The 15691-nt window shown below is 42.5% G+C and overlaps 1 protein-coding gene across 1 annotated transcript in view; it reads right to left on the minus strand.

Moving 5' to 3' along the window:
- The window catches only part of MYH9 (myosin heavy chain 9), a 72085-nt gene extending 58186 nt beyond the window's left edge, over positions 1-13899 (minus strand). The window contains exon 1 of the mRNA XM_064654962.1: positions 13742-13899. The gene's annotated coding sequence lies outside the window, so the exon portion shown is untranslated. The remainder of the gene's footprint in view (positions 1-13741) is intronic.
- Positions 13900-15691: the final 1792 nt, after the last annotated feature.

Below are 15691 nucleotides of genomic sequence, written 5' to 3' on the forward strand. Positions count from 1 at the left end.
CAGGGTCCCTGACACTTCCACCTCAATCACCACAATGGTCATTCTCAGAGCAACTCCTCCCTGGCTTTTCATATTTTCCCTGAAAAACTAGATTTTAATGCGTACATGATGAAGAGATTTGTTGCAGAGCTAAGATGTAGCAATCTGGAGGCTGCCATTAAAAACTGCAGCTGTCAGGAGAGCTTCAAGACCACCCTACAACAGCGAGCCTGACAGACTATATAGGAAGTAGAGAAGACTAACAATGCAATAGAAGATATCAGGACTTCATGACACTGCAGAGTATCATCTGCAGGTTGTGGTCAAAGGGTTAAAAAAAGGGAGTGGAGGGAAGGAGGGGGAAAAGAAAAAAAAAAAGAAATAAATATTCAATTGTGTCCAGAGTTGTATCAGGTTTGGCAAGGCAACAGCTGTGCTCTACCCTCCATTACACAGTTTCCTGCCTATGCAACTCCCAGAATCTAACCAGTTGCCTTTTTTGGCTATAATCAGGCAGGACAGAGGCAGTATGCTTCAGCTAAATTCAGTTTCATCATTTCCTGAGGAATCCTAAGTAACCAGCCATCTGAAGTGTCCTACATTACACTGAAACATATTCCTCACTTCCTTACTGCTGGAGTAAATGCATTCACTATATCTTGGAGATACATTCCAGGACAGAGTAATTCTTTTTGGCTAAGAAATATATAAGATCACAAGAAATCTTTCCAGACATAGCCCCAGCCAGTTCTAGATCTGAAGAGAAGTAAGGAAAGAAGATAGTTACAGAGACAGTAGTCAAATTCCTTACAGTAGGAGAACCCCAAATTATCTCACATACAAAAGGACTGTATTCTTCAACCAGTAAGGGATCATTCTATCCGTTTTTATTTTCAGGACTGAAAACAACTTTTACACTAAGAGGAGAAATAACCTAACACAGCTATTCTAAAATCTCACCAAACACTAAGCTTTTGAAGCTACCAATTAGTAGTGAGGAGATTCAAAGAGAGCCTGCACCCCAAACTTGAAACAGACTTGAAAACTACCCTATTGCATGGCAGTGGCAGTGTTTTTATCACCATCTTTAATTAGTCTTCATATGCTCCAGAACAGAATCATCACGTACTAGAAGTAAAACACTGGAGGCTCATGGTAAGATAACATGGCATTAGTGCTATTCTCGAGGCTGACTTCTAACCCACAGGGCGTCTAAACTAGCAATACCACAAACCAACCATTAATTTGTCTTCTCCATAAGAACAGTACCAGAGGAATCAGATTCAGCAAGTTCCATCTTACAGGCTCCTAAACTTATCTCCCTACCTTATGCTGCATTTCACTGGGCATTTCTAAAAATCCCTTAAGTGGTCAAGGAAGGAAGCAAGCCCAGCAAGCTCTTGCAGCCTTACAGCCACTCACAATGAATGCAAATCATTGCCATTTTAGGAACAAATTAGGAAGCAATTTGTTTGCCTGGTAGTTTGCATTTTGGGTGTAGATAATTGTGCAGGGCAAGGACATTTATCTTTACATGGCTATTGTGCAACTGTCGGATGAGAATACCGTTAACAATATTCTTTTTGATGCAACACCAGTCTACAGGCAAGACGACCAAAAAATACAGAAGGAAGACAGACCATTCTTGTTTTGAGTTTAAATGCCTCCTTCCTAGTATTGTTTCCAAAAATGACATACTACAGTCACTTCCCTGTTAACCCAGTATGTTCCCTTATTGTGGTTCGTAGCAGCCTGAGGAAGAGGCTGGTCAAACTTTGCTTGTTTTCCATTATTTCAGGAACCAAAAGACATTCTTTGCCATATAACTAACTACATAGTTGCCATAAAGATGCCATACAGTTACAGATAGAGGCAAAGGCGTCTCTACAGTTATGAACAGGACAGGACCAAGACATAACAATATGTAGTCCCACCTTAAAAAAAAAAAATCAACCCTCACCCCCTTTTACATACATATTTTCCAAGAGATTCTTTTGAGAGGAATAAGTTAAACACTGGTTTTAAGATGACCTGCATTCCCTTTGAACTAGGCAGAATTACCCAAAACCCTCACTGGAATACAATCTTTTGCCTTAGTCTTCTGCAATTTCACAGCCTTAAGGCTTAGGTTATAAGACACTTCACACACTCCCTACATAAACCTGGAAACGAACACGTTATCTAGCTTGGAAAGCTGCCTCTGCTGTAAGGTCCAGTGTTTTGCAACTGCTAGAAGCATAGAACATTACCTATTTGCAATTTCATTTTCCAGAACTATTTGTATTATTACATCCCCCCCTCCCAACGTTTACTCCATCAGCAGCCACAGTATTGTTCTAGGACTGAGCCACTGCTCAGTAAGACGAGCTTGGGCTCTGCTAAACTCTGGAGGTAACAGCTGAAGTAGAAATAGGATCAATATATTCAGAAGAGTATTAATGGCAACAGTTAAAGCATCATGCTTACTACCGGCTAGAAAAGAGAACACTTCCAGTTTGAGTTACCTGAAACACCATTAAAGTAGGGATCTCCACATTGTTCTTTTTCAGCTTCAGGTTCATTCTTAGCAAAGATGCATTACTACATTGCAACAGACAGCTTTAATCACACACTATTTTCCTATTTTAATGAATTATGAGAAGTTTGTGAAATTGTCTGTTTCATATCCACCATTAAGGTACTGTTATAAACTTCATGTGATTTCACATAAAATGGTCCCCCCCAATGGTTTGTCTAGTGGCCTTTCTGCTAGCACTGCAAGAGGAACAACCCTGAAGATCAGTGTGACAAAAAGAATGAACAATAAATAGCAAACGTTTTTACACACAACACATTAATTTCCCTTTTTTCACAGGGTTCACATTTCAAAAGTATTTCAGGAACACAATTCTCACACCACTTTCCAAACTGGCTTACCTGAGGATGCAATACGAGACAAAACACCCTTTCGCAGAACAAAAGGAACGTACACCATTTCTATAGGCAAGACAAGACTTTTACACTAGAAAATTGCAGCACTTCTGGTCACTTACTGCCCCACTTCAGTTACAACTAAATTGCACTCAGGGAAAAAATTTAATTCTTTGTTAATACACAGCATTTAAAGAATAATCTGACTTCGAGAAGCTACTAATGATTCAAACTCAGTTTGGTTATTAACATTCATACGATAGGAATCCTTGCTAAGCGTATGATCTGAACAGCTAATACTTGCATTATTTTTGCAAACTTAACTATTTCATGTTCCCCAGCCAGCTGAATACAGTTCATCAAATCAACAGATTTAAGAGCAGCTAGAAAACTAAAGTAGTCTAAGGTAGACTTTACTGGCCAGGCTACCTACAGTGGGCATGAACTGACAACATAAAAACCCTAACCCACCAAGAAAAACTTGCTATAATTCCCTTGTATTCACTAAGAAATTGTTCAGATGTGTTTAGAACATAGTAGACTGACACTTCGCAGCTCCATGTCCCAGTATGTTTATGGTAAAGAAAACTGCAAAGTTTGTTAGCCCAAACTGCTCCAATTTGTAAGTAACACCTACATAAAAACTGAAGTCTGAACCACTAAGGGCAAGAAATGAATCACAAGCGGGAGGCGGAGAAGAAGGGAAGGCAAAAATCTGGCAGGAAGCTGAACTGATGGACTGGTTATAGCTGCTTATTTCTCAAGTTCAGTACATTGTGACACACCAGTGCTTGATGCTTCAGACTGAACTCAAGAATCACGAATTTCGGTTTTCCCACTAGAGAATATATCAGGCAAGTACATGAGTTGGCAATTAACACTCCCTCACAGATTGCCCTGGAGCTGAAGGCACTGAGCTACCCTTTTCGTTCAGAATGCGGTGCTGCCATGCAGACTCATTTTTTCTAGTTCAGCTTTATTTGGGATTCATAATGAGTGCTATCAGGCTTACTGGAGTTCACTGCTTTCCTCTCCAGTCACCGTCTGACGCACACAATACATTGTTGAAAGACTTATTTCACAACTGGAATGCAGATTGCTGGCAATTATTGTTGCATATTCAGTTTGACTGTAGTGCTGCCCAGACTTGCCAGCTACCCTGTTTATTACTGTAAATTAAACTCAAGGTAGAGCACAAAAGTGCCCTCTCTCTATGCAAGGGGCTCTAAGAATCAAGAAGAAGGAATCTAATTATCTAATGTATAAATGATACCTGTATTGCACAAAAGTGACCTACTGGCCAGACTACATGTAAGACAAAAGAAGTTGAAGGCAATTCTGTATCTTCCAGGTGGCCTAAAGGCACCTGACACACATCCTCAGAACACTGAACGTGGGATAAATGTTTCTCAGTTTCTGTGTGTCCATCTCTCCTCATCAGCTGCCAAGCACCACTCTGGTATGTGTGAAGCAGCACTTGCATATATTCCACTGTAACAGCTGACAGAGGAGATTTGCTCTGGCAGCTGGGACTTCCCATGGCGAAGTGCAAAGGCCACAAAGCCCTGTGCAAGTAAGACATTGCCCTTACATGCTAGTCACCTTTTCTCTTCACTGGGTTCAAATACGGCAAGACTGTGAGAACAGAAGCTACAACAAGCACATGTACCTGTAACATAAACCAATACCAACCTGAAGAGGCTACTTTTGGGTACCAAAGAGTGAAAACAGGGTAGTACAGGCTTCACCACAGGCTATAGAAACACAGAAACAATCTTGAGCAACCACAGTGCATACCATAAAGTAATTAACCACTGTAGGTCATGGGCAAATAAGGCCTAACTTCCTTAAGTTAATGCTAGGGAGTGTATGCTTGCCCCTATTTTAATTGCACCTTCTGAGTTCAGTGAGACACCAAGACACACTACTGTGTCGATGGCACCAATACAGTTAATCAGCTCTATGAAGCTTGTGCACATTGTTTAAACACACCAAACACTGATTTAGGAAGGGGGAGGGTAGCCTTCTGTTGATTTCAAATCCAGTCTTTAGCATGACAAAGCTAGGCTGGCTGCCACCCAACCCCATTCACTTCGAATAAATATTCAAAGTTTACAATCCTGCATAATACACTTTCTGCAACTGTTGTTTCTCATTAGTGCAAGTACAGTACATGCCTTCTCAGCAGAGGAGAGAATTCCTCTTACAGAGACAGTGTGCCCACAAGGAAAACATTCCAGGGGGAGAACACATTCTTCGTGACCACTCAGCAAAGTAATCCCACTTAAGGAGACAGCTGTAGTTCAGAAAACTGCAGCCCATCCCTGCTGTTCAAGCTGTTTTGCTGGAAGACTTGTTTTTCAGGAGGCATAATGGCCTGCAAAAGTTCTGATCAGGCATGCAGAATTCCCTAGGGACATCGCATGAGAGAGGGAGGAAGAGCTTGGAAAGTTTCAGCCTGTCCTTGTTACCTCAGGGTCACTTTCCATCTCTTCCCTAATATTCTGATTTAAGGTTAAAAAAGTATCTACCAAGAACTCTGAGGCGCTATGTGAGGTAGCTCTACATACTTCTACATCAGTTAGCACTCCCTCTCATCTTTGTCAGTGCCAGGTTTCAATTCATCGCAATAGGAAACAAGGAATAAAACAATTACACCTAAACACAGAGAAGAAAAATATGGTTCTGGTTCACCCTTTTAGATGCAAATATGTAGCATGTATGTGGCTAAGACAAAGTCATCTCACAGGAACAATTACTCTTGCTTACATTAACCAACAAACTGCTTTGATCCCAGCATCAATACTACTAATCTTTTTCCAGCCCATACTGGAAAGAACCAAGAATCGGTGCAAATACATCTGCTTAATAATTTTTGAAAATATTACGTTTACATTGGAGCGGAAGGTTCTCTAGACACTTACGGCTCAACCTACTGTACCAAACTAGGTCTGTGTACAAACAGCTTTCTGCTACATCTCACGTTTTCATTTTTGTTTCAAATAGCTCTGCTCCACTATTAACAGGAGCTGTGGGAACGGTAGGCAAAAACCCTGGCAGAGAGAAATCTACCACCTTTACAGGGTCCAAGTTTCATTCCCAACTTTTCCAGCTGTACCTAAGGGTTCATTAAGAAGACCTACCTCTCTGTTTATGACGGTGATCTTGGAGGTGAAGAGCTGGAAAAGAGTGACTCTTTCTGGACATGAGAACAACAATAACTCCTACACTGAAGAAAAACTTACATAGCCTTTAAGTTCCAGGATGTATAAGGAGGCCAGATTGAAAATATTTATTGATTTTTTTATTTTATTATTTATAGAGCATAAATATCACCTTCAAGATAGTCTGAAAAACTTCATAACATTCAGATTGTGACATTTCCCTATTGCATTCAAGGTCTTGCATAGCTCCATGACTCCTTGCTTAGCTTTCCATCATAACCGATATTCCAGAGAAAGCTCCAGTGCAGCAGAGCACGTGAGGAACACTTGTCTGGTCTGTACACTTCAGCCTCCCACTTGTCCTCTGGTTAGCTTGTTGCTTTCCTGACCTGTGCTTTCTTCCCTAAATGTCAAATATATCACTCTTTAGAAAGGAACAGCATTAGCAATCTCTAATTTTAGTAGTCACCCAACCGTGCCCTCCTGTCTGGATCTGCTGAAGCACTGATTTCTGTGTTAGAAGAGAATAAAGGACTCATCTTTTAATGTCAAATGAGTGGTAAGAAGGGCACCTGAAGTAGGAACTTAGTTTGAGCTGTTATAATCATGGCTATATGGCTTATAAAATTCTTTCTATTCTAGCATTACAAGAAAAGACTTCTTTGGAAAAAAAAGAAAATTATCTCCTTCTGACAGTAGACTGACATACTATGACATTCCATGGTTCCAGTATGAGGAAGCAAATAAAATTTGAAAGTTTCCAACAAAGTTTTGCTTTCTGGCCTAATAAGATAAAAAACAGTATCAGGAAATGCTGACCATAGAATAACAAAACTGCTTCATGTGTTTCCACCACAGTTAATAACTTTGTTCACAGCCATATACACTACAGTGCTGTGGCACTGAGGCACTGGAACAGGTTACCCAGAGAAGCTGTGGATGCCTCATCCCTGGAAGTGTTCAAGGCCAGGCTGGATGGGGTTCTGAGCAACCTGGTCTAGTGGAAGGTGTCCCTGCCCATGGGGGGGGGTTGGAACAAGATGATCTTTAAGGTCCCTTCCAATCCAAACCATCCTATGATTCTCTGATATTCTTCCCCTTATCTACATGAGCAAGAGGTGAACCATACAACATGCTGATATTTATCAGTTAAATATACATCAAGTTTTTTTAGTATTAAAGAACTAAAATCTACCTATATAATCCTGCCCATTACAAAAAAAAAAAATTAAGATTTTGTCACATAGAAGATTACCTCCCACTGCGTGGAGGAAGAAGATAAACTGATCATGCACACATATATGCCTGTGCTATGCAGACAATACATAGGTAATTTTTAGAAGTTACAGCAGTTTGTCTAAAACTGGTGATCCTTTTTTTGCAGAAAAATTATGACTAATACATCTTCCTCGTCACATTTGTGTGTTCTCATTTTACTTTTCCCATCTTATACTGCATTAAACTTGGGAAGGGCCATTAAACCAATCCATAATAATTTACTGCATAATGAAATGTCAAAGACTTTAGTATCTGCTATAAAGATTCATACTGCAACATAACCAGACAATAAAAGCTAAGTGAGCTGGTTTAAGTCACAAATCTTAAGTCACAGTTTAAAGAGAGTCTTTCTGCTTGTAGAGAAATCTTACTTGGTATTCATGCTTCCCTAAGAAAGAAAATTCCCTTTGTCAGTAAGCAGACACGTCCGTTTGAAACACAGCAGTTTCAAGTATCCAACTATTTGATTATTTTACATAGTCAACTATATACGTGCATCCATACTCCCATTTATTTAAACAGTTCTGTAAGGTCTGAATACATTTTATTTGACGTCAAAAAGAGACAAAACCCATTGCTATCTCTGAACAACAGGGAAAAAAAGACATCTGAACTACAACTATGAGGAACAAAACATATTAAGTGGTATTCTGCTAAAAAAAAAATAGATTCCACTAATACAAAAAAAATATATTTCTTGAACTACTTCAGATGCATTTATAAGCAAAAAGTAATTAAAATTGTTTTCTAGATGGTTACCTGTAATGAGGAATTTATTAATTAAACTGCCTGTTTCTGGATAACTTCATCTCAGTTTCCCCCCTTCTGAGCTGTTTCACTAGCTGGTAAACACACAGCTACTCATCCTCACAACCACCCAAAAAAACCCCAAAGAAAAACGTCAGTATCTTTCTCTACGTTTAAACTATAACTGACATAGCCGAAAAAGAAGCCAGAGAATATTTTTCTTCATCACATTTAAAAAAACCCAAACCTGTCAAAAATCAATTTATCTCATCAACCAACTAGTTCCAAGTGCTTAGCCAGAAATTCTCTAATCCAGTTCACTGGTTTGACTTCAGATTTACATTCAGTATTTGTTGTGAAGTTCTTACATTTAAACACCATATATTTGTTCTATATCCTAAGATGGACTATCAATTTAAGAAAAAGAAACCCTATCAATGAAAACTAATTTGTACTCAGGTGTTTCAAAATAATTGATTTTATCAATTCTGACACAGAAAGACTGGAATCTCTTGCACTAAATGCTAAGCAGACCTACAGGTTAACAGTCCCTGCCAAAAAGAGCTTACTCACTAACAATTTACCTACAAACTAATACTACAGATGTTTTAAGTCAGTCACATCTGGAGAAAAAGAAGCAACTGAAATTATTTTTTTCATTGACATTTGGCTGTAGGTTTCCTTTTTTTTTTTCTGGAATATTTAAAACCACTCTGTCACTGAAACGATGGGTTGGTTGCTGGCCACGACCAACTTTAACCAAAGTCAAATCCAACGTAGATTAAAAGAGCCTAAATTCAAGTGAACCGGTGAAATCTTAAGCTGAAAAGAAAAAGTCTTCAGCTGAAAAGAAAAACATAGGTGAATGTTCTCTCATCACTACAAACAATAAAAAGGGAAGTAAACTATCACAAGAGCATGTTTTAAGTCTTAGATTTTAAACAGGAAGCTGCCCAACAGTAAAAAAAAACCCAACTCTGACTGCACAGAACTGTCAAAATTGAGCTGTAAAATTTCCCTAAACCTCTTTTCTTACAAGTCTGAACGCCCACTTGGCTTTCAAGCAAATCAGAACTCCAGTTCTGTGTTGAGGCATATATCACAATGGATTTCCTGCCGAGACCCATTAAAATGGTAGTTCTTGATGAATAGAAGTATTCATCAGTTAAGGAAACTTTATGATACAGATTTCCAAGTTACATTTCCCTCAATATATTAATTATTAGCTTATTAGCTTTACTGAAATCGCTCATACATGTGGTTTTATTTACTACTGTCAGTAGAGTCAGCATTAAGAGAAATTTAAATTTCTAGTCATGAAGACAAGCAGAATCCAAACCCCATGTACAAAACTCTAGAGGCACAAATTTCATAAAGAGGTCACAGAGTCAAACCACAGTATGCAGAGTTACATTTCATTATACCTCTCCGCAACCAGCAGCAATACATTTGTAGGACTTGTACAAGAAATAAGTTGCAGTAGACAAGTATGTTAGATCAATTTTACATTTTCCACTTCGCTATGTTTAAAAAGGGCAGGATTCAGCAGTACTAGCTCCAGAAGTATCATACAATGAAATCAGTCACAGTGCCATCACCAGAAAATTGTAGACACTACTAATTCTTTAGACTTTTTAGGATGCTCAGAAAGGCAACATCTTGTGATGAACAGTAATAGGCCAAAGGATCATTAACTGAAAACACGGACTAGTCCATTACACTGAACACGACTGGGCTGGAGTGAGGTCCGAAGGTGTTAAGCCACTACAGTGGCTTAGAACTGCAAGACAAATTGGTGTTGAGATTATTACTTCAAGTACTCAGAACAAGTTCTCACAGTCACTGAAGAAAAAAGTGAAGCGGATAAACCATAATTAAGATGAACTTGTAAACTGATGCATTTAATGTAGTTGGACAACACCCATTTGCATTAGCTTCCAGGGCAGAAGTTGCATTTGTGTTTTTTGTCTCATCATACTCTATGAAAATCAGATTGCTAGTTTCCATCTCTTTCTACGCTAGAAAACTCAATTAGAACCATGGTGTGTTTAAACTGAAAAGAAATTTAAGGTACAAGGTCACCAAGCCACCATTAAGCTAGAGCAACTGCCAGCAAAAACAATGCTGCTGTAGGCAATCCTCTGCTATTATAGTTCTGTTCCAACCCACAGAAGACTTAACGTCAGGCATACAATTTCTCTACTTAACATGCAAACAGCTCTGCCTCAATTACAAACTAAGAAAACAAAGACTAATAAGATATTTATACAAGAAATCAAAGACAAAAAATGTATGTTAGAGGGCACCGAGTGCACTACTGAGTCAAACCAACAAAAATATATTAAATCACACACTGAAGATTAAAGTTTTGGACAGTTTTAGTAGATGTGCACACTAACTCTGAGCCTCTAAAATGCACTGTAGTCATCAGTTAACTTCAACACGTTACCCAATAACCCGAAACTACCACACAAAGAAGCAGATGTAGTACACAGAGGTGGGGGATAAGATGACCTTAGCTTTTATTTCCCCTTTCGGTAAACCCTGCATTAACTAGATGGGCTCCTGTACCTCCCATGGGTCCACTTATAATCTCACCCTATTAGAGCCACACCAATCCACAAGTGACATAAATCTAGGCAAGACACAGGCCTAGGGATGGGGGTGGAAGCAGAAAACTAAGTAGAATCAGCTCAGAAATCACAATACCTCTGACACGTGTCCAGACTCCTCTGTTCCGTATCCTGGAGATTAACAGAACAAAACCTGAAATTTTGGGTATAAACAGACTAATCTCCCAATAGAACTGAAGTATATTTTCACATAGTAGTTGATATACATGCACTCCCTTGTACCTATATGTGAATAGTCTAACAGAAGACTCAGTTGTGAACTATTAATTGCAAACATTTAGTACATTATTTTTAAAGGCTTTCCAAGATAATAATGGTTCACATTTTCAAGATAGTTTGTTGCAGCGGTAAATGCAAGTCTCACATTTGCAGCAGATACATTTGCAGTGCCATGTACTGTTGAAAAAAGATTTAAGCACCTGTGGCATCTGACTCCACCACAGTTTTTAACTCAAAGAAGAGTAGTAGAGCTACCACTCGCTACAGTTTGAACACTCTCCAACATTTTGCATAATACCAAAATAATGTGCCAGACAACACAGATTATTTCAGCCTCCTAAGTGAGAAATTCTTCCAATTTCTTTCCTACAACTTTCCTGACAAGTATTTTTTCATTATTATTACCATTACTTATTAATTAGATTCACTTAAAATATTATGGTGCAGCTCTCACAAGCTATTTGCCAACTTAAAATGTTCTGATCAAAATCTACCTGGAGGAAATAATGAAAAAAAACTTACTCTTTATCTCTTCAGATGAAAGTCTCATCCTGGCAACTTTTTTCCAACAAACACTTGAAAGAAAAAAAAAACAACCCAACCCAGAACCATGATAGAAATATCCTAACAATCTATGCAAAGTTGAATAAAAGGTCTTCAGTTTCTACACTCATTCTTCTGGGGCAGACCGAACTTGACTATTAAGTCTTCCTGTTTACACAGAAACAGACACAGGGCTACCCAGCAGAGCTAACACTGAGGTCCAAGAGTCTTCTCCAGAGACCTTCCAAATTCAGATCTTGTCTATACAAGTCAAGCAATCAAGAGATGACACCATATTCCAAAAAGAATCACATAACTCACCAGCTTGGTGCCAGTCATACTCACTTTGACATTTCAGGTCAGAAAATACGAGAAGTTCTAATCCCCCATTCCCAGCCACTGCTACTAATTTTGCAGCTACCTTAGAGTTACAGAAAATTTTGCCTCTCCACCTCTGGAAAGACAGTGTACACACTATGAATAAGTGCAATTAATAGAGCTATAGAAAAGAAGAACAAATCAACTTAAACACTTCCACCTGACATGGAGCATCACAGAACTGCTGCATGATTTCATTCTAGTTATTTTTATGTCAGATTAGTACACTATCTTGTGTTTACAGAGTTTTGTTAATTGGGATTAGCAACTTGAAAACCTTTCTGTGCTAAATGCAGTCCCACTTACATTTATCAGTTGCTTTCCCCTCACAATAACTTCCTAGTTTACAAAATACTCGTTTATCTCATTTAAACTTTGGGAGCACCACAGTTGCAGACAGTGCATTTATGGGTCAATACATATCTGCACCATGATTTGCTATTTTCACTGGAATGCCATCGATAAGTGAACTTAGTCACATGTGACCTAGTGACTAATTTCAAAAGCATTTTACAGAAGCAGTAACTGATTAGAGGGCTGTTACTTTGGAGTTAAAACTTTACCATAGCTAGCCTTACAGACAGGAGATGTATACAAGAGCTAAGAATGTGTAATTTAATCTTCCAATCCATGGTTCAACAGCCTCCACGTAAGTTACCTTGTATTTCCTTCCAGCCAAGGGCAGAGGCAGAAAAATCATAGATGGACTTTGACCTGCAGACTACTACAATATCTTTACAAGCACAAATATCTTTGAAGCAAAGGTTTTTTATGCATTACTTGAGAGATTTTTTTTTTAGGAAGACCTGCTCACTTAGAAAAAAAGTTTAGGTTCTTAGTTCGCTCTGATGGAGTTTGGCTCAGGACATCATGACGTAGGACACAGAAGAAAAACCTATGGAAGAACAAAGGTGAAGAGCACAAACAGAGCTTCAAGAGGGAAAAAGAAAGAAAGAAAAGGAGGAAAAAGAGGAAAGGGAGGAAAAGAAAATGGAATTTAACAGTCACTGCATGCAGTGCTTGCTAATCAATGAAGTTTACTTCTGAAAAATTCCCCTCTATTACTAGAAGTGTGTTATTCCTTTAAAATTCATTTCACCCTGCGTTTAGGCAAATGAGGAGCAATGCTCATTAAACCCACTGGGCAGGCGCCACCCTCGGGGGCTATGAAACTTGTTACTTTCCACACCTACGGCAGGACAGGCAGGTAAAAGATACCACTAAAAGCCGGAGAACTTTTACTCCTCGCTTGGAGGTGATGCCTGAAAGCACAAGCTATCTGCAAGAGCTCTCAGTGCAAGCTTCATCTTGCCCTGTCACTCCCTCCCTCCCTTCCTCCTCCCTCCCTCCCTCTCTCCCGGCCCAAACCGAACGAGGAAGTGGGGCCGGGCGGGCGGAAGCCAAGCCCATGGCGGTGTCTGAGGAGGGCTGTCAGCCCGTGACTCAGGCTGCTGCCCTGACAGCTGCCCCGCCGGCCCCGGCCCGCTGCCCCCGCGGCGCGGGCACCGGGGCACACGCACCGGGGGAGGCGGGGAGGGCACAGGGGTCGGTCCGGGGAAAAAGAGCGCCAACTACCCGCCCCACCCCAGCCCACCCCACCCCACCTGCGGGAGGCCGGTTCGCAGGGAGCGGAGGGAGAGCGGTAACTCCTCAGGCACAACGCGACCGGCACGCACGGCCCCGGAGGAGAGGGGGGACACGGGGAGCACCCCGGGCACGGCAGGTCCCGCGGGGACGGGGCAGGAAAGAGGCGGGACAGCAGAGCCCTCTCGCCCGGCCGGACAAAGAGGCGCCAAACCCGGCGAGAGAGGGAAGGAGGGAGGGAAGCGCGGCGCCAGGGGCGACAAACTGGAGCCACCCGCGCCCACCGCCCCGCCCGATCGGCTTCACCTGAGCCCGGCTACGGCGGAGGGAGGGAAACGCCGCGGCGGTGGCGGCTGCGCTCCTCGCGGCGAGAGTGCGGCGTCCTCCGGCTGCGGCTCCTCCCGCGGCACCGCGACCGCCGCTCGCTCACCGGCACTGCCGAGCCGCCCGCCCGCCCGGGCGGGGCCGCCCCGCCTCCCGCGCCGCCGACAGCCAATGGCCCCGCCGTCCCCCGCAGAGTGACGGCTGCGGCGGCCAATCAGAGCAGGACCGCGGGGGCCGAGGAGGCCGTTGATGAGCCGTTAGCAACGCCCGAGCGCGCGCCCCGCCCAGCCCCGCCCCGCCACCGCCCGGGCGGGGAGCGGCGGCGGCCTCGGGGGCTCGGGAGGGGTGGGCAGTGCGTCCGGGGCTCCCCCCGCTGCCGCCGGGCCGGGCTCCCCCGCTCCGCTCTGCCCGGGCTGAGCCGTGCGGTCCCCACAACACCCCGCGCCGTGCCAGGCCGGGCCCACAATGCCCCGCGCCGGCCTCTGCTCCTGCCGAGGGCAGCGGGTGTGCCCGCGCTGTGAGCGGGGAATGCGGGTCAGCGGGGCGATGGGTTCGGCCCCGGCCTCCGGAGGCCATGCCAGAAGTCCTCGGAAATGGGGCCTGCGGGGGTGTCCCGGTGAAGAGATTCCCTCTCGACTCTGTTGTCTTGTAGTGCAAAATATCCGCAATAGGAAGGTGCCAGTCACAATTTCATTTCCCAGAATCAGTTGGCTTGGAAAAGGCCTCCAAGATCATCGAGCCCAACCTGTGACCGAACACTAGCATGTCGGCTAGACCATGGCACTAAGTACCACGTCCAGTCTTTCCTTACACACCCCCAGGAACAGTGACTCCGCCACCTCCCTGGGCAGCCCATTCCAACGTCTAACTACCCTTTCTGTGAAGAAATTCCTCCTAATGTTCAACCTAAACCTCCCCTGGCTCAGCTTGAGACCATGTCCTCTCATCCTGTTGCTGGATGCCTGGGAGAAGAGGCTGCCCCCGACCTGGCTACAACCTCCTTTCAGGCAGTTGTAAAGAGCAATAAGGTCCCCCCTGAGACACCTCCAGGCATAACAACCCCAGCTTCTTCAGCCACTTCTCTTAAGACTTGTGCTCCAGGCCTTTCACAGCTCCATTGCCCTTCTCTGTACTCTAAGGAACAGAACCAAGGCAAGCAGAATCACAGCCATAAGCAGCCCCTGATGCTGCTGAGGTGTTTGAACAACCAGTGTATATGTTTGTGGAGGCCTGAAATGTATTTAAAAAGGCATGCTGAAACACAGAGGTTTGAAAAGACAGAAGCTGTGCGGTTCTGCCTCCTTCAATTTACTGAAACTTCAGGATGAGCAAAAGGAGGAAGCAGTAGCCAAGATGACAGACCAAAGTCCTTCTGAAAAGGGTACAACATATCTAAGTCCAGATGTCAGAACCAGCCACACAGATAAGGTTTACTGCACATTTTACAAGTATGCAGAAATACAAGGCTCCTTCCCTCTGTGACTTCTTACTTTGGTACAAAGAGGGCAGATTTGCAGATGTAGCTGCCATTGACAGAAAATGCAAGGTCAAGTTTACCTACAAGTAGAAGAGGCAAATGAAATTAAAGAAGCTTGAATAAAGAGGGAACTTAGTGGAGAAGTACCTAAAGTAAACATTTCTTGTCCAAGTGAAACACTTCAGGCTTAGAAATATTCATGGCAGCAGTTTGGAAACAAACCTTTGTATTTCAAGACACAAATGGCAGAAATCACTGAAAGGTTGTACAGCTGAGTATCAGGGACACAGAGGTGTCACTGTTAGAGGCATCATCATGGCCGGGCTTCGCAAACGAAGATTTGGAAAGGGCTCTGCCCACGTTTGTTACAAGCGCGCTGGTGGCTAAAAAGGCCAATACCAGACAGACAAGTCCGGTTGCAAAAGGCACAGCAGAAAGACTCTTAGGTGGTATAT

This window comes from Pseudopipra pipra, chromosome 5, assembly GCF_036250125.1.
Source record: "Pseudopipra pipra isolate bDixPip1 chromosome 5, bDixPip1.hap1, whole genome shotgun sequence".
Taxonomy (NCBI): Eukaryota; Metazoa; Chordata; class Aves; order Passeriformes; family Pipridae; genus Pseudopipra; species Pseudopipra pipra.